Source organism: Ursus maritimus, unplaced genomic scaffold, assembly GCF_017311325.1.
Source record: "Ursus maritimus isolate PB19 unplaced genomic scaffold, ASM1731132v1 scaffold_7, whole genome shotgun sequence".
Classification (NCBI taxonomy): Eukaryota; Metazoa; Chordata; class Mammalia; order Carnivora; family Ursidae; genus Ursus; species Ursus maritimus.
In genome coordinates this window covers 51,200,699-51,222,271 of record NW_024426885.1, presented here as the reverse complement: position 1 = coordinate 51,222,271, position 21,573 = coordinate 51,200,699, and the positions used below count along the sequence as shown (strand labels likewise).

The 21,573-nt window shown below is 33.6% G+C and overlaps 1 protein-coding gene and 1 non-coding gene across 6 annotated transcripts in view; one reads left to right on the top strand and one right to left on the bottom strand.

Moving 5' to 3' along the window:
• ADK (adenosine kinase) overlaps positions 1-21,573 on the top strand; it is a 518,777-nt gene that overhangs the window by 222,868 nt on the left and 274,336 nt on the right. The window lies entirely within an intron of this gene.
• On the bottom strand, positions 1,371-1,439 carry LOC121101334. The gene has a single exon (XR_005833336.1). It is a non-coding gene; the product is annotated as a small nucleolar RNA SNORD2 (small nucleolar RNA).

Sequence of the window (21,573 nt, the reverse complement as noted above, 5' to 3'; positions counted from 1 at the left end):
CAAATTGGAGTGTTTTAAGAAGCATGAAGAGCTCTCCAAATTAGTTCATGTGTTGCTTTTCTGCTTATATTCTATAGATTTTTTAAAATAGTAATTCTGCAAGAAAGGCAAGGAAAATTTCTTTTGGAAAGAGTGAAAATTGCAAATACATTTTATGTTCTATGACACTTGTATATTGTATCTAGTTGGTAAACTATAATCATTATTGTACTATGCATTCAGAAAATGTAAGCTGATAGGTATAACGATGGCTATTTTGTAAATATGAGGATTTAAGCATTAGTTGAAATCTAAAATAGTTATCAATGGATGCTTTAAAAATTTGCCTATAACCTTTAAAGCTATCATTTTTAAACCATGGCTCATGGATTATCAGTTGGAATGGAGGTCTGTCTATGGACGTATAGGAGGTCTGTAAATCCATTAAAATCATAACTTTTAATGTGTGATTTTTTTGGGAGGATACTTAACTTTTATCATATTCTCAAAAAAGAAATCCAAGACTTCAAAAATGGTTAAGAACCACTGATTTAAAACCACTGATAAAGGCCACAGGGGGTCCTATTATATATACAGTTAATCCTCCTTATTTGTAGATACTATATTTTCAAGTTCACCTACTCAGTAAAAATTTACTTGCAAATCCAAAATCAGTATTCAGGGTACCTTTGCAGTCATTCACAGATATAAACAGAGGAGCAAAAAAAGAAAAAAGTCAAGTGATGTGTACCTTGCCATCTCCGGTAACACTTGGCCGCCTTGTTTCATTACACTCATAAACAAGTATCCTTTGCATGGTATTTAGTGCCCCCCCCCTTTTTTTTTCATTTTTGTGCTTTTCTTTGGTGATTTTGTTGTTTAAAAAGGCCACCAAGCATAGTACTGAAATGCAGTCTAGTGTTCCTAGATGCTAGAGGGTTGTGAGGTGCCTTAGAGAAAATTTTGTTAGACGTGCTTTGTTCTGGCATGAGTTATAGTGCTTTTGATCATGATTTCAATGTTAATGAATCAAATATTAATGTATATATGTATATATACTCATACATAGATATAGATATATATAGCTTTTTATATGTGTATATATAAACATAAATAAAATGTCCCTCTAAACAACAAGACACAAAAAACAAAGTTATGTAGTGATATTAACTGGTTGACAAAGAATGTAACCAGGGCATCACAGGAACCTAACCCTGTATTTCCCCTAGGAGCAGTGGTTCCATATTCACAAATTAGAGCCAAGGAGGCTAATCTCAATGACCTTTTGAAGTCTTCTTTTTTTTTTTTAATTTAACCAATCCCACATCAAACCACAACTTCTGGTTCACATCGTGTATTCCGTTTGGAACATTAATTATGCCCAAATAATCAAGTGATCAGCAATGAGTATTCTTTTCATTTCAGGTCAGTCCTGAAAGATGATTGCCATCATTTCACTGAAGTCTGTCTTTTTAAACTTAGTATTTCTTGATTTGCTTTTTGTGAACATTTACTGACGTTAAATCAGGCTATGCAGCATTCATCTCTTACTACCTCACATCACTTGCTTCTAACATAACCATAACTGCTGTTGATTTAAGTGGACTTCATATTTTTACTTTGTAGCTCTGCCAGAATTCATTGGTCTGCTTCAGGTTTCTGCCTGAAATGTTATTACTGCTCATTATGCCATATTTTGGAATATAATACCGTATTTTGCTATAGGATATTGGTAACCATGTTTAGACTGAGTTTAGTCATTTTATCTGAGGGCTTGCTAATTTATTAATAGATGAAAAGTTAGAAACAGATCTTTATCTAATTATTATGAGCTATATATTTGCATACTTGACTACATTCAGTCAAGTGACTACATTCAGTGAATCAAAGTGTATTTTTCATTATCCAAAAGTAAAAGAATTTGAGACTCCCTCTTTCTGACAGAGTAACAAATATTGGATTTATCCTCCCACCTGAAATAATAAAAGAAAAGCTAAAAAGTGATGTCTATAGATGCAGAAAAAGCATTTGACAAAATCTGACATTGATTCCTCATAAAATCACTCTGCAGACTGGGAATATTGGGGAACCCCCAGCCTGACAGATAGTATCTATGAAGAACCAATGGTAACATCGTATTTGTTGTTGAAAGGCTGAATGCTTTCCCGCTAAGATTAGGAACAAGACAAGAATGTCTGCTTTCACCACTTCTATTTAACATTGTAGTGGAAGGTCTAGCCAGTCATTAGGCAATAAAAAGAAAAGCATCTAGATTAGAAAAGCAGAAGCAAATCTGTCATTATTCACCGATGATACCATCTATGTTCATTATCCTGTAGAATCTACAAAAAGGTCCTAGAGCTAATAATTGAGTTTAGTATATTTATAGGATTCAAGATCAGTATTTTCAATTGAGCGTATTTCTCTAGCAATTAAAAATTTGAAATTTAAAAAGCTATGTTTACCATAGCATCAATAATATAGGGACAAATCTGACAAAAAAAATATGAGACTTGTATACTTAAAACTATAAAACATTACTGAATGAAATTACATGGACAGATTTCTAAGATACGTAACCAGTAGAATAATCTATAAAAGAAAATATTGATTAATTGTACATTGGGTATATACCTAGGTCAAACCTTACATAATTTTATATCTTAAATTTGTACAAGTAATTTTCTATCATTTAAACCTTTGTAAAGCTATCAAAACAAATCAACAGACGGAAAAACTAAGGGAGTTTATGACCATGTTACACTAAATGGGTTGTCTGAAGTCCATTCAATTTTTAATCAGAAGATAATCTCTAAAAATGATTGAACATCACTAAACAAAAAGTTAATGAGTGTGGTATAGATTATTCGATATCAATTAACATTATTTCTTTGAAAACCAGATCTAGCTTAAGTATTCATAGGCTTGACCAACTTGTTTACTTGTTAAAATACATTTGCCTACCACAATGTTTGTACTAGCATTCCAGAATCTGAGCAACATCTTTTGAACATTTTTCTTCAGTTTCTTCTGATAAACAATTGGTCCAGTAGATTATGGTTAGAAATGAGTTTGGGATATGCGTGTTTAGAGTAGAAAATATTTAAGAATTACTTACTATTAAGAATCTTTGATTAATAGTTTTAAAGATCATATGGAGTAATGTTGAGGTATTTCAAAATATTCTTGAAATTCTTATGTGGAGGTATGATAAACTGTTCGTTTCAGGGTAACTTTACTGATCACCTAGTACATTTTTAATCATAATGTTTCCTTTTCAAACAATACACTATAATGAAAAATTCACAATGAAATGTGTGTCTTCACAGTTGCAAATTTGGGGTTTGAAAAAAATGTAAAATCAGTCATGTTTATATAGTAGAAAAATCATAATGTAAAGGTTGCTGCCTCACACACCAAAAGATAAAGTCAATTCCCCTTAACATTCTGAAATGGTTTAGATTTCTAACATATGCATTCTGAAATGATGTGTATTTATTTTTTACTTACATTCAGGAAAAACTGGAAGGTTTAGCCATAATGCTGACACATCCATTGATAATCAATGTATGAAAGAGATTGTTTTTTGCAAGAGAGAATTTATACATTCAGTTAATTACATGCTTTAATTATATACACATCTTGGCTATCAAGGAATTTCCATCGTGTGCCAATTATTTCTTAGAAATGAGTAATGAATTTTCTTGGAATTGAAATATTCTATTTTTTGTGGACCTCACAAAGTAGTAGTTTCTCTGAATAATAAACTTTTTTGAGTGTGTATTAGTAACTTGTAATTTTTGATACTAGTTGACTCCTGGGGTCTATATATAGTGTTTACAGCTGTTAAAAGTGAACTAAATGAAGGCTTACAGTTTTTGAAGTAATAGTTGCCTGTGTTTTTTAACTATATTTTTTGTTACTTAGTGCCTCTGTGATCACTTGTTGTGGTTATTTAAATCCTAACTCTCTAATAAATGGGACATTTATGATAATCAGTACTTTTTATTTTAATAAAAATTCCACTCATATTTTCACATCAGTTATAGTCTCGGTCATTGTTTTTTCTTGCTCTCCTCAGAACAATGACTTTATATTAAATTTCAGCATGATTTTTACATGTACTTCAGATCCTTCCATGCTGAGTTAGTAGGCGTTTATTGAATGCTTAATATTTCTTTATAGCATTGATTTAGAGTACATTTCTTGAATTTTAAAATATTTCAAATGACTGATTTTATTTTTTTAAGAAATAAAACTCTTATGAATATAACTATATTACTTCAGTTCAAGTTAATAATAGGAGGCATTATTTGAAAAACTAGGAAAAAATTGTGAAATGACAATTCTGCTCTAATACTCCCTTCTCAGGATAATTTAACATTTCTTCTTTGGCAGTCTTTCTTTTTTTAATTGTGTTACTTATTTGGGTCCAACAGAAGCCAGATAAAATGCACATTTTAATAATTTTTATATCCTTATAGTCTAAAGATGTTTAAGTGAATTTAATTGTGACATATCGGTATCTATCAAGGATTCTGAAGCTGGAAAGGTAAGGAATAATCTACCTGGTGGTGGCTTGACTTCATGGTATGTTTTTTTGTTGTTTTTTTTGTTTTGTTTTGTTTTTTGTTTTGGTTTGGTTTTTTTTAAAGATTGATTGATTTGGGAGAGAGAGAGAAGAGAGCATACGCATGAGCAGAGGGAGAGGGAGATCATGGGATCATGACCTGAGCCGAAGGCAGACGCTTAACCAGCTGAACCACCTGGGTGCCCCTGACTTCATTGTTGTAACCCAGTAATCATCCTAATTTCAGAGTTTGTTGAACTTGGTTCTTTTTCAGCCCCACTCTCTCATGTTGGCCATGCTGTACATCATCATTCCTTACAGTTCTATGTATGAAATCTAAAGTTCTAATATTCTACTGTCGGACTAAAGCTTCTCATCCTTTGTAATCTTTCCCTGACTTTTCTCCTGTAATTTCACTCTTTGATTGCATAGAATTCTCCTACCCCTTGTACCTCTAAGTTTCACTGCCTTCAAATCTGCCATTCCATTGCACTTGGATAATGCATCCGACCTCACTTAAGTTTTTCTCTCAATTTTTATGTCCTTTTATTTCACCTATCTACCAATTCTAGATCAGTCTAACTTACCATCCACTACTCTTTTATACCTTGGATATTGAGACTATTAAGTGAAAATCATAATACTAATATTATACAGGTGGGTCCTTTTACACATTTTTGGTCTTCAAACCCTCACTTGGCTCATGCTGTAACATTTTTGAAAATTGTAGATTTCTTTCTGGAAATTCTTTTGAAAATTAATATGTCATATATAATTTTATAAATACTTTATTATTCATCCACTTACAGGATATTCATTTCCAAAATAGGAATACATTCTAGAAAGTTGAGAAATACAATTGATAGGTGAAAACACTACTTTCTTTTACTCTGCTTACAAGTAGAAATGTGTTCTTGTATTTATCACCTGAGATGAGTAGAACAAGCCATGTCAAAGAAATTTTGTAATAAAAATACTGCTTTATGACACAGAGATTTTTTATGATATGCAGGATACACGTTTCAAAATGTGAAAGCAATTCCAGGATTTTGATAATATTCATTATATAACATGCTAATATTAGAGTAATCTTTGTAAAAGGTGTATGGGAATTCTCTGTATTATTTCTGCAACTTTTCTGTAAGTATAAAATTATTTTAAAGTAAAAAGGTGAAAAAAAAAGCTTCATTGTTAGTTTTTAAAAATAAACTCATTATTTGGAATAATTTTAGGTTTACAGAAAAGTTTCAAAGGTAGTACAGAGAGTTCCCATGTAATCATTACCTAATTTCCCCCTTGATGTCAGTTTATTAATTAAAAAATCATTTTCAGAATACCTTTAGTACCTGAATACGTTTAGTAATGTGTTCATTCTAACTCTATTTAGATACAAGCTTTACCATTGATTAACAATTTTAGTACTTTTTACTTTTCCTTTTATTTTGGAAATGATTTGATAGTTACTCCCGCTAATATAGTTCAGATAGAAACTTGACTGATTCCGTATTATTCTCACATTTTATGTTATAATATTTTAAATTTTCCTTATTTCTTGGGTTGTACATATATTTAAAATATTATTATTTATTAAATACCTAGAGAAATTTTAAACATTCCATTTTTAGTGACATTTGCAAATCTTTCATGCTATGTTTCAGATATAAAATTCAATTACTGTCATTTCATCAAATTGCCAACCCCTTAATCTGAACTTTATGTAATTCTGTAGAAATTAAATAAATAGAATTACTTATTCTCCTTGGGAAATCACATCACAGTGTAGTTATTATATTAGCATACTGGTTACATAAAATTTATATAAAAAACTGATATGAAAACTAAATTTCCTAAAGCATGTATATTTTTTAATTATCTAAAATTAAATTTTAAACCCATTCAATGAGTCCATCTATGTGCAAGACATTTTTCTAGGCATTATAAGGGAGTGACACATGTCTGCATCTACAGTACTTTCCGTTTCTTCTCCTGTTGTCATTTTTCTGTGTATTTGTTCAAATCTTTATTTCCTGTATCATCTTACCGTACCCTCAACAAGCAACTTCATATCCCACTGTGTAAATATAATAGAAATCACCAGGTTTCAACTTTTTTACCTTTTCTCCCTGTTGTCTTCAAACTTGTTTGTATAATCGTGTCTTTTTAACTCTATTCTGTTGTCTTTTTCATTCTCTAGAACCTCAAACTGTTATTCCCCTTCCCTTCACTACCAGATGTATAGATAGCATAGTATAAATTTTTTTTTAAGATTTATTTACTTATTTTAGAGACATGGGGGGCAAAAGGAGAGTGTGAGAGAGAATCCTAAGCAGACTCCCTGCTGAGTGCAGAGCTCAACGGTGGGCTCTATCTCAGAACTCTGAGATCATGACCTGAGTGGAAATCAAGAGTCTGACTCCTAATTGACTGAGGCACCCAGGCACCCCAGTACTATACATTTATTATCACCACTGGTCCACTTCCCACTCATTGTTTATTCAGTATCTCCAATCTGGGATCTCAATTTTTTTTAATTATTATGTTCAATTAGCCAACATATAGTACATCTTTAGTTTTTGGTGTAGTTTCAACTATTCATTAGTTGCATATAACACCCAATCTTATCTCTCTTTGGAAACGTGTTTTTTTACAGAGGTCACTGATAATAAAATTGTTAAATCCAATGACTGTTTAAAAATCTGGACCCTAATTGGCCTACTTGAGGTTGTTTAATTTGTTGCTTATTCTCTCAATTTTGAAACCTAACTTTCTTTATCTTTCAGGAAAAATGACACTCTTCGTTCTTTGCTTATTAATTCTTTGATGTCCTTTCTCTGTACCCTTCACTGGCTTACCTTTCTCTGTCAATTTTTATTGTTTCTAATCTCATAAACTGTGAAGATATACATTAAAAGGCCAAAAAGATTTTGGGTGAAAGGAAATAAACAAATATGAAAAGAAACAAGGAAAATATTTCCAAATGTGTCAAAGAGGTAGTAGGTACCTAATATGAAAACAGATTCTTGGATTGATGGCATCATTAAGAAGAAAAGAAAAACCCAAATGAAAAGTAAACAAAAGATAGGATGAGTAATTCAATTTATATAAGAAATATGAATTGTTTATAAGTAAATGAAAAGCTCCTCACCTTAATTAACAATAAAAAATACAAGTTAAAATAAAAGTTGCCATATTTGTTGTCACATTTTTAAAAATAAACTGATTAGAATTCAGTGTTAGGGAAGATAAAAAGCAAAGAACTCTTTTATACCCTTTTATACTCTTCTGTAAGATACACCTTATGGTAGAGCAATTTGGCAGTATCTTTACAAATTTAATATGCACATAATCTTTGACCCAGTAATTCCTACTTTAAGTATCTATCCAATAAAAAAAGTTATGTGCATGAGTAATACTGAAAATATGAAGCCAGTATTTGTAATTTAGAAAACTGAGGACAATCTAAATGTTCAACAACAGGGGAGAAATTATAGTCATTATGATGTATCTATGTATGAAGTACTAAGTGACCAAGATAAAAAGTTATGATACCACTAGCACTTAGTTAATGTCAGTTATATATTTTAAATTGGTATTTAAAAATGTATTGATCAAAGTCAATTCAGGATCACAGAGATTTTCTCCCGTTTTCTGGAATTTTTATAGTTTCAAATTTTACATTTAGGTTTTGATCCATTTTGAAGTATTTTTGTTTATATTATAAAGAATGGGTTGAAGATTTTTTTTATATGACTCTCCATTAATTCTAGCATCATTTGTTGAAAAAGCCATTCTTTCTCTGTTGAATTACTTTTGCACCTTTGTCAGATTTAGTTGTCATAGGTTTAAGAGTCCAGCAGTTCATCCATCCTTGGTCAATTAATTTTTGACAAGGATATCAAGATAGTCCAATAAAGAAAAGATGGCCTTTTCAACAAATGATGCTGAGAAAATGAGGTATTTACATACAAAAAAAATTGAGTTGTACCCCTGCCTCACACCATATACAAAAATTTTGGTTAGGGTGTTGAGAAATCGTGCTGGTGGGATTTTAAAATAGTGTAGCTGTCGGTCACGTGGGTGGCTCAGTTGTTAAATGTCCCATTCTTGGTTTCGCCTTGGGTCATGATCTCATGGGTTGTGGGATGAGCCCCACTTTGGGCTCTGCACTCAGTGGGAAGTCTGCTTAAAGAGTCTCTCTTTGCCCCTCCCCCCACTCACACACTCGCTTTCTCTAAAATTAATAAATCTTTAAAAAACAAAAAAATAGTGCATCTGCTTTGGGATATAGTCTGGTTACTCTTCAAAAGGCTAAAGATACAGTTACTGTATGATCCAGCAATTCTGGAATATACCCAAGAGAAATGAAAACATAAAATGCATAGAATCTCACATCAGTGCATAAAGTGCATAAAATCTTGTACATGAATGTTCATAGCAGTATTGGTCATAATAGCAGAAAAGTGAAAACACCCCATGCCCATCAACTGATGAATGGATAAGTAGAATGTGGAGTATCCATCTGATAGAATATTGGCTATGAAAAGAAATGAAGCACTGATGCATGCCACAATATGGAAGAACCCTGAAAACATTATGTTAAATGAAAGAAGCCATTTACAAAAGCCTGTATATTTTATGATTCCATCTCTGTGAAATGTCCTGAATATGCATATTTATACTGACAGAAAATACATTAGTGGTTGCTCAGGGCTTCTGAGTACAAGGGTTTGGGTGTGACGACTATGTGTTAAGGGGTTTTTTGGTGGGTGTTGAAAATATTCTAAAATTAATGTAGTGGTGCTTGAACAACTCTGAATATACTAGCTGCCATTGAATTGTATACTTTAAATATAAATTGTAGTGTATGTGGATTGTATCTCAACAAAGCTGTATGTTAAAAAAATCTTTTGGTCTATTTAACTCTTCTGGCCATACATGACTTTCACTGTGGTGTACTGGTCATTTGCAAAGTTTTTGTTTATTATGCAGATCTTGCAAATGTTGTAAAATGTCTCATTTGCCAATATCACTACCAATCTCAAGAAAATGGTCTTTTATGTATTAGGAATCTCACTGTGGTGTATATGAGTTTTACACAATTATAATTTTCAGTTGAAAGCTCAAATTTTATTATTAGCAATATTCCTGACAGTTATTTTTTTAAGTGACAGTCTTCCCTTTTCTTCGTTTTCAAGAAAATGTCTGCCAAATACCCAAGTCTGAATAACTATCATTTGTCTGTCAATCATTTTTTCAAATAAAAAGTGTTTTTTTTTTTAAATAAAAAGAGCAGTTCATGTAGAAACTCAACTGCGCAAGTGCTTTTCCTCAGGAAACCATTGTACTTCATTCGTACACAGAGTATTAAAAAGATGTATATTTAAGGGTCATTGTTTAATAAGAATCAATGATTTTTGCAGCTTCTCCAAACTATTCTTAAATTTATTTGGTATCTTTTTAATATGAGCACAGGGTTGTGTTAAATTTGGTGACTACTACTACAACTTGGTTCCACTGCCCTTTTTTTGTTCTTGGGTACCAGCAGTTTCATATTGAATTTGCAGTATGAAAGCAAATGTCAACATAGTAAAAATGCAAATAACACCTCAATGTTGTGAAAATTGAAAATTTAAAAAGTTGACTTTGTGGATACCCTGACAAGTTCTCAGGGGCTTCCAAGGGGCTTCTGATCCTTTTTCAGTAGCCGATTCTCAGTGATTTTTCTCTATTCCTGACCTCTTTCTGGAACTACAAACCTAATTTGCGATAATCCAGTAGGTATCTCTCCATTAGTATCTTTTTAATTCTGTATATTCAAACTCTGTGGCTTTTTACATTGCACTTGCTCCTGTGTTCTTATATTATCTTTTCCTGTTAATGACATAACCATCCACCAGTCATCCAATTAGAGACAGTATAGTCATACTCAACCTACACTCTCCCACACCTTCCACATTTAATCAGTCCCAAATCTTGTCCTTTTTGCCTCTAAAAAATGTTTCTTACATCTGTTTCCTTATTTCCTCATAATTCTTAATGTTGAGATCTTTGTTTCTTTTTGTAATACTGCATAGCTTGGTAATTGGTCTTGTGACCTGCTCTGGTCTCCTCTGGTTTTTGTCAAAAACATTGAAATGTCTTGGATTTTACCCCACTTGCAAACTAACAAATTAGTCTTCCACAGTTTCATAGATGTTGACAGAAGACAAGAGCCTACTGTGTCAGAGACAAATGAACTTTTCTCAAGGCACAGCAGGAAGCATGAGTTTCATATTCCCATTGGTTCTGCTTGTCTCCCCAGTCACTCAGGGGCAATGTGGAGATTGACCCAGATGGAAGTTGTGTTCGCAGTTTATATCGCAATTGAGTAATCTCGAACTTAAGAAACCCCAGTCTTTAAAGGTGCTTCTTAGAAACCTGCCCAACTTTTACCCTGAGATAAAGTCACTATCTTTATCTTTTAAGGCTGTTCGCTATTTAAAAAAAAAAAAAAAAAAAAAAAAAAATTTGATAAAGACCTATAGAGACATGATCAACCCATGGAGAATTGTCTCCCAACATTTTTTGGTTAGTTTTCTGAACATTGTTGCCAAAATTATCTACCTAAAATACATTTTTATCATGTAACTCTGATTCCAGCCTGTTTTTCAGTAGTATGGATGAGTAGTCTATCATAAAATACCCTATTATGGACCCTGTGCTTTACTAATTCCCTGGATAAGCTTTGAATGTAGTATCCCTCTGTGTTTTTACACATATTTTTCTCTCTGTGTAATTTACTTTTCTTTTACTTATTCTCAACCTGGTCAAATTTTCAACCTTCAACAACCAGCTTGTCATTTTCTCTTTGACATTTTCATTACTCTCAAACTTCTTGGTGCTCTCAGAATATTTTGTGCACGTCTCTCTTGTAATGCTCATTGTATTTTAATTATTTCCATGCTGACTCTTCAGTAGACTGTGAACTCCTTAAGGTCTTATTTGAGCTTGTATTCCCTCACAGAGTACTTTAGATATAATAAGAGCTTAATAGAAGTTTATTGGATTAACAAGTATATAATTCCATGGTGTGTCCCCAGTAACGTTTTTATTCTGATGATGTTATAATTGAGCTACTGATAAGATTCTCCTTGAATTATTTGCATGTAAATCTTTTTCCTAAAAGAACGCTATATATTTTAATTGTCTGATGTTACTGTGTAATTATCTGATATTACTTTGCAAAAAATATACATGATTATTGTTCATTGCTATTTATTTTATTGTAAGAATAGATACAGACAGGCTAAAGTGTGGGCCCACCAGAGGTACGGATATGCCTGGGAAATTGTCCTGTGACTCAGCAGTTAACACTTGGTACTATGATGTAGTTATTACCACTTATTTACACTTAGTGGGTAGGCAGGCTCAAAGCTAATGTCTCTTAGATTCAATCAGGAGAAGCCAGAATAGTATAAGCACCTCAGCAGTATGATGAGAAAGGCAAAGGGAGCTTGTTGAAAGACATATGGCATCCTCCCTCTGAACAGGAAATAGCATCGACACATCCTTAATACAGATTGGAAAGCCAATGAAGATTGCTCTTGTATTTGCAAAGTGCTGCAGTTTTTCTGTGTTATAGCTTTCTCGGGATTTTAAATGCTTATATTCTTTACCTAAATTAAAAGAGTATGTGTATTATTGCTTGTATCTATGGTCATTACTCTCTCAAGCCCTGCCATCCTTATGACAAATTTTTGGATCTTTTTCTTATTGATTTTTGAGAGTGCTTCATATATTAAGAATACTGACCTCTTCCTGTGCACCCTCTACTCCCTGCCACATATGCACACTTTTTCCTGGGTAGTGATCTTAGGTTTATATCTGGTCCCAACTACCAGTATTTTCCTTAATACTAGTTGGCATTCATTAGGAAATCTGTCCATGTTTTAAGGTTTTAAAATAAGTTGCTGAATTTTCTACATTTCTGGTTTTTTTACATTTTTGGTTAACTGGTGAGGGGAGTTTTTCCCCCCAAATGACTATGTACTTATCCTAGTTCAGTGTATTGAATAATTTGCTCTTTTGTCATCTTTATGAAATTTCATCTATACCCTATACTGTATTGCCTTAGGTAATTGCTGTTGGGTCTGTGTTTGAATTCTGTCTTTTCTCATTCATTTCTGTGTCAGTACTAAATTGTTTTAATTGCGGTTGCCAAATAATACATTTTAATACCTGGTAGTAAATCCTTCCCTCTCAGCCATCTCCACGTGATTTTTTTTTTTTTTTTTTTGAGTAAACTCTACACCCAATGTGGGGCTTGAACTCAGAACCCCAAGAACAAGAGTCATGTGTTTTACTGACTGAGCCAGCCAGGTACCCCTCCACTATCATTATTACTCATTCTTTTCAGAATGTACTTTCCTATTATCCCCTCAGATGAATTTAAGGATCATACTGATGTTTTCAAAATATCACATTGGAATTTATAGGTTCACTGGAGAGAAAATAACATTTTTATAATAAATTTTTTAGAGTATTTTTTTCTACATCAAGATTTTAATTTTAATTTCCTACTTTGTGTTTGTTATATTACTTTTTTATTACAGAAAATTTCAAACCTATACAGGAGTAGAATAGTATAGGGGAGCCTGGGTGGCTCAGTCAGTTAAGTTTCCGACTCTGGATTTCGGCTCGAGTCATGATCTCAGGGTCCTGAGATTGAGCCCCACGTGGGGCTCCATGCTCAGTGGGGAGTCTACTTCAGATTCTCTCTCTCCCTCTGCCCCACCTCAAATAAATAAGTAAATCTTAAAAAAAAAAAGAATAGTATAGTGAACCCCATTTACCCATTATCTTGCTTCAATAAAGTATCAGCATTTGGCCCAGCTTTTTTCTTTTTCTCATGAGGTAAGTCCCAGTTCTCTGGTCATTTCATCTTTAAAGCCTCAGATTGCCTTTCCAAGAATGATGCTTTAAAAAAAAAACCATACTATTACCTGAAAATATTAATTTCTTACTGCTATTTAATATCCAGTTCTGATTCAGATTTTCATAATTGTTTCAAAAGTACACATTTGTGGTAGGTTTATTTGGATCAGGATCTAAATAAGAATCAAACATTGCATTAATACTTGCATCATTTCGATAGTAATCCTGCTTCTCCCTCTTAAAAAAATGTTTTAAGAGAAATGGGGTTCTTTGTAAAATAATCTTACTCTCTGTATTTCATTAGTTGCTTCATATTTTATCTTTGCTTATTGTTAGAGCTTGAGGTGTGTTAAGATGCACTTTTAGTTTCCTTAGGCAAAAATCTTAAAACTGCTACTCTATTATTTTTATTATATCTCATTTGTAACGCATCATATCTTTTTGTTGCACTTTTAGTGTTGCTAATATTGATCAGTGAGTTCAGTGTGGTTTTTTCTTGATACTATTTTATATAGAAATTTTTACTTGTTTTTATAGTAGGTTATTAATAATATATGAGAAAGTTTTTAAATACATGTTTCAGTAACTGAACATCTTACCAAACTCTCTTTACTATTTCTAATAATTTTTTAGTGGATCGTCTTCAGGGATCATTATAGTATAGTGGTTTAAACTTGGGCTTTGTTTGTAAAAATGTCTAGATGCAAGTCCTGGGTTATTTACATTTTCTGTGCCTCAGTTTCTTCATCTGTAAAAGGGGAATTATAAGTGTACCTACCTCATGGTTTATAATGAAGAGTGAGTTGTTTTCCATAATATTGCAGAACTTAAGAATGTTTGTAAATTTTCCTTTACTTTTGCAGATTGTGACATTATGTTTTTACCTCTTCAGTGTTTTTAGTGCTTTATTTAATTTTAGGATATAATTATACTGGCCATAACACTATTAAATAATGGCAGTGATAACATGCATCCTTCAGTAATATTAATAGGTAATATTTTTGGAAGCATTATTTTATTCTCATTTTATTCTTATTTTAAAATAAATATGCTGTTTTAGGAATATGTGATGGATAGCTTATAAATAAATGTTCGATATCTATTGACCCCCCCTTTGCTATCTCTTGATTTGTTATTAAGCTACAATTCATCAAATACCTATTAAGTATCTACTTACGTGTCAAGTGCTAGGGATGCATTGGTGAGCAAAATATAAAAATTTCCTGCCTTCATAGAGCTCATATTTTAGTGGAAGGGAGAAATATAATGAATGTAATATAGGAAGGAGTTAGAATAGGGATAAAAAGGAGAATGTGGTATTGGGAATGTTGGAAACAAAGAGGCATTTTACAATATTAAATGGGATGTATGGGAACAGTTTCCTTGAGGAGGAAATTTGAATACAGACTTTCAAGATGAGGGAAGAGCCATCTGGCTAGCTGGGGAAATCCAGTCTAGTAGAGATGTCAGCAGTTGCTAAGGGAGAGCATGCTTGGCATGTTTCAAAATCCTGCAAGGAGTTGAGTTTGGTTGGAGCAGAATACGACAAGTGCAGGAGATGAGGTTAAAGAGACAGCAGGAGATAAGGAGAGTGACTTGACCCTGTAGGGCCTCATAGACTAATGTAAGGATATTTGCTTCTTAATGAATGATATGGAGAGCATTGCAGGATTTGAGCAAAGGAATGGCATTCACTGACTTAACATTTTTTTTGAGATTTTGTTTATTTATTTGACAGAGAGCGAGAGAGGAAACACAAGCAGGGGGAGTAGGAGAGGAAGAAACAGGATTCCTGCTGAGTAGGGAGCCCCGATGTGGGGCTCGATCCCTGAACCCTGGGATCATGACCTGAGCCAAAGGCAGATGCTTAACAACTGAGCCACCCAGGCGCCCTGATTTAACATTTTAAAAGGAAAATGTCGAGGTTGGAAGCAAGGAGATTAGGAAACTATTGCAACAATCCATGCAAGAGGTTATGGTAACTTAGATGATTGATAGCAGTGGAATTAATGAAAAGTGGTTGGAAAGAAAGTGGTTAAAATCTGTAAATAATTTAAGGATAGAACCAGTAAGCTTTTTCAAAGGACTGGATAGGGATGTGAATAACACCTAACTGATCTTACTACTTCTACTTTTATATACAGTATAAAATCCTTTTATATATAGTAGCAAAAGTGATCCTTATTTAAATTTGATAATTTTGCTTTTTTGTTTAGACCCTTCTGTGACATCCTACTGTACTATGAATAAGATTTATTCTCCTTCCCATCGTCAGCAAGGTGTGCATAATCTGAAACCTGCATATTTTTCCAAATTTATCTTAGCTGCTCTCCATCTCCCTCACTGAGCTTTAGCCACACTGCGTTTCAGTTTTTTGAATATGCCAACCTCTTTCTTGCCTCATAAGATTTTGCACTTGGTATTTCTGTTTGGAAAATTTCCCCAACCCCTAAGCTCACTCTGTACCTGATTAGCTCATTTGCATATTTTATGTCTCAATTGGAATGTCCTTAGACAGTCTATTTAAAGTAGATACTTTTCCTTGCCCCCTCTCTCACCCATTGTCCTTTTCAGCCATTTGTTTTTTTCCTTCATAGCATTTCTTGCAGTTATTTTTCTGTTTAAAGTTTTTGTTTGTTATGCATTTTGTTTTGCTCTGTGTGGAATCTCCACGAGACAGCAACATGTCTGACTTGTTTAATTTTGTGTTCCAGTGCCAGCTTGGCACCTGGCCTATAGACCTATTCAATAAATAGCTTTAGATTTGATTGACTGATGAAATTAATGAACAAATGAATAAACGATGTATTTACATTATATGCTAGGGTAACAGTCCTGGACATTACACCTAACTTAGATTTTAGTTCAATCTTGTTATTTTGATATTCTCCTTCTTTAATCAGCCATTGCATATTGCTTATTGTAAGGTGGTCATAAGTGGTTCTTTATCACTAGAAGAATATTTCCTTATTGAAATTCATTTGGTTATTGTCTATGCAAATTCTTATATTTCAGAAGACAACTCTACTCATACAGTTATGCTACTTGTCAGGGAGATGGGTCAAAGGAAACACGAAACAGTAGCTTCAAAGACATCCCCTACCCCCACCCTGTTTTTTCCTTATCCTAAAGGAAGAAAGGGAAAAAGAGAAATCTATGGTGTGAGTTCAGGTTTACTACCATAAGTGTTTAAGAAAGGGCCCTGTTACCATGACAACAAATGCATGAATTTCAAGAGGAAAATTTTCAGCATATGGTACTGATAAAATTGTAGCAATCCTATTCTCTTAGTATAGAATTGCTCTTTGTCAAGTTAAAAAATATATTCTGAAAACCCCTGTTAAAATTAATTTTTAAATGTTTCTATGATATCGTTTTCAAGTCACTTATTGTAACTTAAAATTATACCAAAAGAATATACTTGCACAATTCTGTCATGCAGAAAATTAAGCATTTGATTTGACATTAAAAATTATTTTTTCAGTCTGTGTTAGATCTTTGCTTAAATGGTAAATAAAGTGGTAAACAGTTTAACGTATTGGGAGTTTTTGACAATGGAAAACGACTTGCCACTTTATAGATTCCTTTGCTTTAAATGCTTTCTAACTCCGGTGGAGGAAAGCTGTTAAGCTTTAAGTGCTCTGTCATATTTGCAGGCTTTTATAGTAGAAGAGAACAGCAGTGAGCAATGGTGATGGAAAACGATGGCAGGTAGACTTAAAACATCATAAAGCACAGACGATTGTGTGTAATGCCCTGAATTGAATCCTTTTTGAATGAAATGATCAGCCATATGTGCCACCCTTATGGACCCTGTAAGAAGAGGAGAAGAAATGTGCCCTAATGCTAACTGTGCATGAAATTGCAGTGTTAGGAGATATTGACCAGATGTTTCAATCTCAACAAATAGCTTGTTATGTGACTGAGTGAAAATATCTTTGCTGCTTTGATCACATACACCTTGAAGGAAGGGGTAATTTAATAGAGGCTGTCATAGTTCATCATTGTCAATAAACTTTGACTTGACCTTTGCCTTATGTTTTTGATGTTGCTGCTGATAGGTGTTGATGGGCAGATGTTTACTGCCTTGAGGGATTTTGCTTTTTACAACATGTATGTTAGAAATAGTAAAGGAGAAGGATTTTTCTCAATTCTTTTCTTGCTCTTTGGTTGTTAGTTGGCATACTTCTCTGTGGATTTTGTAGAATTTCTGGGCAAATGCATCTGAGTGACAATCTTACCTCTAAAGACCACTGTGCTTTCTTTCTAAAGGTTTCTTACCCTCCTACCTCTCTGTCCTAGTTTTAATTGGCCATGATAAAGTTCTATTTAGATTTTTTCTTTGATGTATATACCATATATTCTTCAGTTCTTTTCATAGCTTGAAGTGATGGATCTTTTAGAAAATCACCATAATTTTATGACGGACAATGATAACCAGAGAAATTTAGTATATTGTTATTTCTAATTCACCATTGGCTAATTATGGTGGTTTTTAGCTAACCTTTGGTTTCATATGGTTTTTAGTGCAGTTTTTCTTAAGTTGCTAGGGGAAAGTATTTGGAATATATGCAAAAAATCGTAATATGATTTTAGAAATTAATTTTAAATTATAATAAATATATAGGTGAATAAAAATGTCCTTTAAACCCCACAGCAGCTATCCATACCATCTCCTTTAATTTGAAGCTGCTTGGGCATTAGGGGAGGAAAAGGTATTCCTGAACCCTCTCAGGGTCCCTGGCTGAGTCTGAAAATTAAACTGACAAAGGATACAGATTATTTAATACAAGTTTGTTGTAATACAGGGTCTTCATTAGAAAATGAAGGCCCAAAGAAGCAGTTTGACCTGAGTATTTTTATGCTGGGTCTGATGAAGAGTGGGAATTTTTTTTAAAGATTTTATTTATTTATTTGTCACAGAAGAGAGAGCACAAGCAGGGGGAGTGGTAGGCAGATGGAGAAGCAGGCTCTCTGCTGAGCAAGGAGTCCGATATGGGGCTCAATCCCAGGACCCTGGGATCATGACCTGAGCCGAAGGCAGATGCTTAACCAGCTGAGCCACCCAGGTATCCCAATAGTGGGAAATTTGGTAGAAATATGAATGAGAGTATGAGGCCAATGTAGTAAAACTGGGGGGAATTTAGCAAGGCTTTTTTGTTAAAATTCTTTTGGTCCCTTTGTCTTTGGAGACGAGGGTGCTCTTTTCCTCCAGATATAGGGAGAACCTCTCACGTGAAGGTTTTATGACCTGTTTCAGGGAAGAAGGGGAGGAAGATCAGAGTGACTGTCCTGCTGCTGCTATTTTCTCAAATTTTCAACCAGCATGCCATAATTTGGAGTAGCGTGTCCTGAACCCCATCAGCATATTGCCACATATTTACAACATCATTTCATTATATAAGGAAATTTAGTAATTTCACTTAATGTTGTGCAAATGCTGTATTGAATTCTGTTTCTGAAGACATTTTCCAGACTTTTTCGTTAAAAGATCAGATTTTTCCTTAAGATATCTCTTTTTATTCTAACATAAAAGAAAGATTTTAGTGTGTGTAAACAAGAAATTAAAGGAAAAGTATGTGTGATTTTTAAAATCTTGGGAGAATATAGAAGTAGAATGTGTACTATCCATTTGTTAGAAATCTTGTTGCATAAAGCCTTCTGGTGGAAGTCAGATTGAGTAAAAACCTGAAGCTTTTTATAACACCATATTTAGGCACTGTGTTATTTTTTGTCACCTAGTTTTGGAGACCTTTGAAATAAATCTAGGCTACTTTTTTTTTTAAGATTTTTATTTATTTATTTGAGAGAGCACACTGAAAGAGCATGAGCTGGGGGGGAGGGGTTGGGGGAGAGGGAGAAGCAGGCTCCCCACTGAACAGGGAGCCCAACACAGGACTCCATCCCAGGACCCTGGGATCATGACCTGAGCCAAAGGCAAATACTCAACTGACTAAGCCACCCAGGTGCCCCACGCTATTTATTTTTGATAGTTAAAGAGATTAAGTATAAGGTTCAGATAATATGTTAATTAGAAAACGTAATTTATACATTATTTTTTATTCTAGATTAATAGCATTGTATTAAATGGTTTTCTTGGTTAATTTGGCACAGTTCTGTAACTTTGTTACTCTTCTGCTTAAAAAGAAAAAGGATTCCTCTCTGGTTGTGGTTGTGTTTTCCCTGTACCCCCCATACCCTCCGTGTTGGTATGGATGGCCTAGTCCCTTTTGGGAAACTGATGAAATCTGTGAATCCTTTCCTCTGAAAAATACATAAAAAATTCCTCACAATTTCTGGGAGTTCATAGATTACTCCCTTCCTCCCACACAGACCTTAACCTGATAGGGGCCCATGGACCTCAGGCTACAGATCTCTTTAGAAAATAAAATTCAAACTCCTTCTTAGTATTCTAAATATTTAACAATTTGTCTTTGAAATAACAATAGTGTTATTGATGCCAACATTATAATTTCAATATTAGTAGTAATTATAATAATAGTTGAAATTTATTCTGTGCCAACTTTGTCAGGTCCTATGCTGAACCTTTAATGTGGATTAATGTTTATATTAATGACATCTTTATGTAGAATATATTCAGTAGGCATTTATTGTGTGCTTGAGAAAGTACTGTATCTTTAGAGTACAGATTGAAGGAGATTGTATGCATTTTGATTCTCTTTAAGACCTTTTATTCATTTTCTTTCATTGCATTTACAAGGTACCAAAATGTTTTGGGAATACTGAATTTAGTTTTAGTTCTCTACTGCCAATAGTCTTTGTTTTTGCTTCTGTCATCCTTCTTTTTGTGAAAATTAACTGTCCTTCCCCAAGACCTACCATGTCCCTTAATTCCTACAAGTTTCAGCTTGGACATTGTTTCTTATATTTCCCTTACGAAATCTTTTTTGGCCATTCCCCAAAGTCTAAGATAGGTGCTACTCCTATGTGCTGCAGTAGCTTTCTCTATATATTTTATAATAAATAGTAATGTACTTTTTATTGAAGTATAATTGATATACAATATTATATTAGTTTCAGGTGTACAACGTTTAAGATTCAACAATTCTATATGTTACTCAGTGCTCACCACAAGAAGTGTGATCATTACATGTCACCATAAAATGTTACTACAATATTATTGACTCTTTTCCTTTTGTTGTACTTTCCATCTCCATGACTTATTTATTTTTATAACTGGAAGTTTGTACCTCTTAATCTCCTTTATCTATTTCACCCATCCATTCACCCTTGTCCCCTCTGGCAACCACCAGTTCTCTGTATTTAAGAGTTTGGTTTTTGCTTATCCATCTGTTCTGCTTTTTAGATTCCACATATAAGAGAAATCATATGGTACTTGTTTTACTCTGTCCAACTTACTTAGGATACTTTCTGGGTCTATCCATGTAATTGCAAATGGCAAGATCTCATTTGTTTTATGGCTGAGTAATATTCCATTGTGTGTATGTGTATCCATTCATCTGTTGATGGGCATTTGGGTTGCTTCCGTATCTTGGCTATTGTAAATAATGCTGCAATAAAACTAGAGGTGCATATACATTTTTTAATTAATGTTGTCATTTTCTTTGGGTAAATACCCAATAGTGGGATTACTGGATCATATGATATTTGTATTTTTAATATTTTTTAAAAGATTTATTTATTTTAGGGGCACGTGGGTGGCTCTTCAGTTAAGTGTCTGACTCTTGATTTCTGCTTTGGTTGTGATCTTAGGGTCCTAGGATCCACCACTGCATGGGGCTTGGCAGGGAGTATGCTTGAAGATTCTCTCTCTCCCTCTCCCACTACCCCTCTCTCCCTGCTCTTTCTCTCTCAAATAAATAAATGAATCTTTTTTAAAAAATGTTTTATTTATTTTGGAGAGAGAGGAGGAGGGAGGGGCAGAAGGAGAGGGAAAAAAGACTCCTAAGCTGAGCCAACCACGAGTCTCCATCTCACGACCCTGAGATCACTACCTGAGCTGAAATCAAGAGTTGGACACCCAACCGACTGTGCCACCCAGATCCCCATCTATTTTTAGTATTTTGAGAAACTGCCATACTGTTTTCCACAGTGGTTGCACCAATTTACATTCCCACCATTGGTGCATA